Raw genomic sequence first — 6458 nt, forward strand, 5'->3', positions numbered from 1 at the left:
CAGTAGTAGAATTGTGGGGTCAAATGGTATCTCTATTTGCAACCTTTTGAGAAAGCACCACTCTGCCTTCCACAGTATTTACACCATTTTACACTTCTACCAACAGTGAATAAGGGTTCCAATTTCTCCACAATTAGCCAGCATTTGTTGCTTGCTGTTCTGTTAAATTTCGCATTCTTACTGGGGTGCGATGTTATCTCATAGTTGTTTTGATATCTCCTAGTTGTCTCTCTTAGAGCTAGGGGTTTTGAACATTTCTTCATGTGCTTGTTGGCCATCTGAATGTCTTCTTTGGTGAAGTGTCTGTTCATATCCTGTGTACATTTTTCAATTGGATTGTTTATCTTGTGAAGATATATTAACTCTTAACAAGGAAACCTAATTTAGATATAAACGCATTTTACAAATTAAGCTTTACAAATTTTTATTTCTTCTGTACAAATATTTATATATAACCTCAGTAATCTAAATTATATTTATGAAATATTTTTATCAACATCTTAATGAATACACAACCGCATGCAACAAAATGCATATTGTGTAAATATTAAAGCAATAATTATGGACTATGATTTGGAAAAACCTCAGCCTAACACTATATTATAATGACATTATTTACTATTTTCATAAATAGTAAATGTGGTTTATAAATGTCTAGCAGGTCTTCTATTTTCCTAAAGCAAGGTGTATTCTAAGTAATAATGCTTCATCTCTCTCTGCAGTAATTGAGAACATGTAATGTGCAAATCTTATTTAAAGTGTCTGTTTCAAAAATCATTCTTGATTACTTTTAGTAGTTTCATAAATAATTCTAAGGACATACTTGACCATCCCTGATGAGTTAAAGGAGTTTTAAATGAATGCTACCATGACGCTATACTTTCTGTAATAAGCAAACCTGAATTATCCCAGCCTGAGCTAGGATAGTGCATAATGCCCACAAGGACAAGATTTTGGAATTTTTTAAATCCTTGTCCTTTACTTGAGTGATTTATGTTGATGGTAGGGCTCAAGATAGTTAAGACTATTGGGGGGAATAACCCACCAAAAAAATTAAATGTTTTCTCCGGGAGGAAATAAGAATAATATTTATAATATCTATATAAGTGTAGAGACTTCATTTAATAGGGGGGAAAAGGAAATAGTGAGCCTTTTCAAGCTGACTCTATCTAGGTCAGTCTGCAGTGGAATGACTTGCTGATCTCCAACAATATGAATGTAATATTGGTTAAAGCTAGATATTTCTAGACACTGTATTTAATAAGAAAGACTAGTTGATCCAATTCTTAGACCTTACAAAACAAAATAGAACTGCTTCATGAGGTTTCCAAGGCTGTAGTTTCTGTAGAAAGAGATTTTCCACATCTTTCTTCTACAAAGAAAGTGGATTTGAACTGCTGACTTTAAAGTTGATAGCCAATCACTTAATCACTATGACACAGGTTCTGTAAGAAGAAGGAAGGGAAATAATTTATTTCTAGGTCAACTCTGGCCCTCTATTTTCTAGAATAGCCTTGTAATTGAGAAGAAATAGAACTAATTCTAATTGACCCTTTCCCAGTAACATGGAAACAATTTTATCAATACAAAAAGGTATCATTGTTGAGTCCGATGTACAACTGATCCTCTAGTAGCTTTTGTGAGACTATAAATTACATGCAAGAATATGGTCCACCTTTTTCATGTGAAGCTATGAATGGATTCAAACCACCAGAGAGGTGCACTTTTGGATTAACTACACATGTTCTTAGGGTCTACACCACTCAAGATTCCTATATATATTTTTTTTTTAAATTGATGTTTTATCACTGTTGTCAAGTGAAGAACAGCAGAATTTTTAAGTTAGTCCTTTGGGAGTTGTTATGCAATAGAACTAAATAATTCTTCAACAAGAGCATTTGTCATATATTGCACAAAAATCGATATGATAAAATTATTATTGTTCCTTTCCCCAAATAGTGAAATTTGGTTCTAAAGAGTTATTATTGTGTTCTTTGTCTGTGATGACTCATTATATTACCACTTGTCCTCCCACTATTGATCAGTAAGTAACTGTGATGTCATGATCTTCACTTCTATTTCTTCCTTGATGGAATGATGATGCTCTTGGTACAAAACACTGAAAAAAAATAATCTGTGAAATTTAAGTGAGATACAAATTTTTCATGAACACTTTTAAACTTCTGTTTCAAAGACTCATCATCTTTGCCTCTATGAGCCATCATAATTGAGATTTTAGGTACCTGAGCAGAGAGATAAAAGGGAAATAGAAGTGAGGAATGGAGCTGAAAGAGTCAAGCCCAGATTTTTTTTTCTCTTAAGAAAAAAAAGAAGGATGATTCTTTATGCTGTTCTAAATGCTGAGTCACCAATAGCAAAAACAATGGAAACATCTTAGATGTTGTTTTGAAGTTAGAAAAACATACCTCCATCATCCAAACAGAAGTAAAATCAACATAGACAGCAAAGAGCAAAGCTCATCTGCAATAGCGAGAGTAGCACAGAAAAAAAAAATAAAACAACCTGACCCAACACTCTGATTTTCTAGAGTTTATCTAATTTGGAGCCATTTCCTTTTCTTATTTCATTCAGCAAATATTTCTTGAACACCCACAACATGTAATATGCTCTATTACATTCTGAGAAGGAAATACAGAAGTGAGTGCAACATGGTCCCTCCCTAAAAGGAACTTCTAATCTTGTCAGGAAAACTGACATGCAAACAATAGCCTATGCTACAAAAGTTATTGAAGAAGCACATGATAAGTAAGAAGATATATAAACCTAAGTACTGGTTTCTTATTTGGGATAAAAATAGTTGTTTATTATTTGAGAAGCAATTGATACATTATTGATAATTGAGCATAATTTTAAGACTCAAGTAGAGGTCATGTTTGGTGATGAAGTAGCAAGAATAAAACAATGATAGGATGCAAACATTTAAATAATTCTGTATGCATTATGAGGGGGGAAATCCAACCAAGGAATTTCAATAAACGTGAAGGCTTTCCTGAGCTTTTCTTATAATCAGGACTTCACAAGAAACAGGAATTTGGCAAGCTCTGTTGACCTAGTGGCAAGAAACTGTGATGCAATCCCAGAGGTGAGTGGTTCAAATCCACCAGATGCTCTGCTGAAGAAGGGACAATCTCCTCCCATGCCAGTCAGATCCGATTTGATGGTGCACACACACACACACACACACACAAAAAAAAAAAAAATAAAAATTAAAAAAATTTAAAAGATATTTAAGTTTCTCTGTTGGTTACTTCTCATTATCCCAATGGTCTTCTTTATTTTGTGCATATATGAACCAGTCTTTGTAGAGTCATGTCGTGGTGTATTGGAATAAACAACTTTTGTAATCTCTAGAGTTATTCTGTAATGATTTTGTTCTGATACATCAGAGTTTCCGTAAAGGAAATTATGCTAAGGGCAATGGTAAAAATGGGATGAAGTTATGAACAACTAGAGAGTTGGGAAACTAGTTAAGTGCCTGTTGAAACTCCACAGGAAAGAGATTAAGATTGTATAAACTAACGCAGCAGAATTAAATATGATAAAAAGTGAAATATATATGAAAGATACTCTGGAGATAAATATTGGCAATTGAACAGATGTGAAGAATTTTCAGGTAAAGAACCTGTTTGTTGACTAACAATTTTTGCTTAATGATAGTGAGTCTTGTTTATATTATAGAGAGAAAATACAGAGATAGAAGCAATTATGGTGAACAGATAAGTCGTGATAAATTTAGTCAAGCACAGATTGAGTCTGTGAGTTTGAGTCTATATTGCCAGAGTGATATACACATGTATAAATTAGGAGGAAATGTGACTTGTCCACATGCAATTCATTGTTTACTACATTTATATACATATATATATACATATATATATTTTTTCTTTTTGTGTGACTATATAAGTAAAATATGTAGCCACATGACATTTGCTTACACAGTCCCTTTGGAATAACTAAAAACATACAAGAAAATCTGTTAATGGATACATTAAGAAGCAAGATATCTTTGGCATATTAAATAAGAATTGGTTCAAAGCATATTTATTGTGCATATATAGCATCAAATAAAACAAAGTTCTTTCTCGTAGGTAATTTATATTTTAGTGGTAATATTTTGGTTGTATTTTGAGAGGAACACAAGCAGAATATGCTGATGGAGTGTATGTGGAGTGTGAGGGAAAGAAGAGTCAATATTTTTAAAGCCAGGTTGATGGATGGTGATGTCATTGAATTCGATAAAAGGCCATGAAAGAAGAGCAGGTTTAAGTTGGAAAGGGGGGGAGGTGAGTAAAAACCTCATTTGGAACATACTGAGCATGATATAACAGTTAGAAATACAGACATGTGTATGGAGCATTGAATATAAATACAGAGTTTACGGAGAAAAAAGTCAAACCTGATCAAAAAGACCTGATATTTCTTAACCATTATACCCTTTCATGTCCATATCTTTTTACGTATGTCCTATAAGCATTAAAAAAAAAGAGAGAAGAAATTCCACAGTACATAAACATTTTCTTTCTTACATATTATTTTTCTTTTGGTTTTTGTACTATGTGAACATACCTTTTCAATTACATAAATGTTCACAAGGATTAAAAAGAATCACCTCTAATCAAGTATAAATAAAACAAGACCAGGAATTCATTGTAAAAATTCCAGGAGCAGGAGTGTCTGGAATCTTACATTTTAAATACTATCCCAGTCCACTAAATAAGAGAATCTGCCAACATGAAATGTAAGACAAGGCCTCTTATTTAAGATCAATTGGTAAACCATGCATTTTCATATTTTCCTACTGCTGACTAACAAGTTTATCATTGGCTTCTTCTTGTATTTATTTGGTAAAATCAAACCATTGACTTCCCTTCCCTTCCTCTGTGAACTTTTACAGTTTGCTCATCTTCTCTATTCCCTACGTTTCTATTTTATTTAAGCATTTTAAATAAAAAGGTGTAGTTATATACATACCACTCACTCACGTTCATTATTGAGTCAGAACTGATTCATGGCTGACCCTCCATTGTGTGTTTCTGAAGTCATTATGTACTGTCAGTTCAGGACTGATTCATAGCTGATTTTCCAGTGGGTTTTCAGAGCCTATCAATTGCACCAGAAGTGATTGTCCGTCTTTATCCTCAAGAAAAACTGGAGGATTTGAAACACATCCTTTTGGGTTGGTGGCCCAACTGCTTATTACTTGTCACCAAAACTCCCTACAGAGATGCATGATATTCATATATACAATTATATATAAAAAAAGTATACGTCATTGGTCCTCAGTACTCTGGAGAGGCCCCTGACAGTAGTTTTTCCCAGTGCAATTTGTCTTATGATTTCTTGGCAGCTGGTGTTCAGAGTGTTGATTGTGGAGCCAAGGAAGCTGTAATTGTTAACAACTTCAATCTTGTCTCCATTATCATGGTGCTGCCAGTTGGCCCAGTGGTTAGAATGTACAGAAGAGCACTGACATAATAAGACACATAAAATTTCATTAAAAAGGAATAAAATACACATTAGGTTAGAATATTTGTTATCTAGGAACTAAGAAACTTCATTTTTGTCACACAACTATAAAAAAAGGACATTTCAGGAATATGAGATACTAAACAAAATTCCTTTCATCATAGACCTAATAGTGCAGTGCTTTTCTATATTTTTTCATTTATAATATCTTATGTGAAATCAGCCTTTAAGGATCAATATGAGCATTACTTCCTTTTTATTGTATGTCCTATGGACCATTAAACAAAATATATACACACATTTCTATACATAATATATGTAGCTAATCAATTATAGCATGGGCAAAATTGAAAGCTTGCTATGAAAAGAGGGTATTTCATCATACAAAATATTATGAAGGATTGGTTCTGCTTTGGACCTTGTAGTGCTGATTTATTAAATCATAAATGTCAGAAGTTAGTCATAGAATGGGTATTAGAATTATGTGAAATTCTAAAAACATCAAAAACCTTTTAAAGCAATAAGATTGGTGATATGGAAGTAGTCGTTAGACAAAGATTAAAACAAGGACTAAAAATTCTCCTTAAAGAATTTATCATCATTAAATTTTAGACATAGAATTTTCTCTGAACTATCCTTACCCTATATAGGGAAACAAGGAATACTCTTAAGCCTCTAGCAAGCTTCATCTAATTCATTGCAGATGGAGGGTACCTACTATCATCTTTATTAAAGTGGTAATTTGTAAATATTGTAACTCCAAAGAGTAGGTGTTAACCCAAATATTATGCAATGTTTATAAGATGATATTTGACTACGGTTGCCAGAGAAGAGCGATAACAATTTTCACTTTGAACTACTATGAATGAAATTTGATATAAATAAGAATATACATTTTCCCCTTATATTTCATGTATATGGTTCAAAATTGGGAAGTGCATATGCCAGGGATGCATCCTATCTCCATACCT

General features: G+C 32.9%; 1 protein-coding gene across 1 annotated transcript in view; it reads left to right on the top strand.

Annotated features, from left to right (window-relative positions):
- HCRTR2 (hypocretin (orexin) receptor 2) overlaps positions 1–6458 on the top strand; it is a 156363-nt gene that overhangs the window by 20278 nt on the left and 129627 nt on the right. The gene's annotated exons all lie outside the window — the stretch shown is intronic.

This window comes from Elephantulus edwardii, unplaced genomic scaffold (genome assembly GCF_000299155.1).
Source record: "Elephantulus edwardii isolate Elephantulus edwardi_28Jun2011 unplaced genomic scaffold, EleEdw1.0 scaffold00124, whole genome shotgun sequence".
Taxonomy (NCBI): domain Eukaryota; kingdom Metazoa; phylum Chordata; class Mammalia; order Macroscelidea; family Macroscelididae; genus Elephantulus; species Elephantulus edwardii.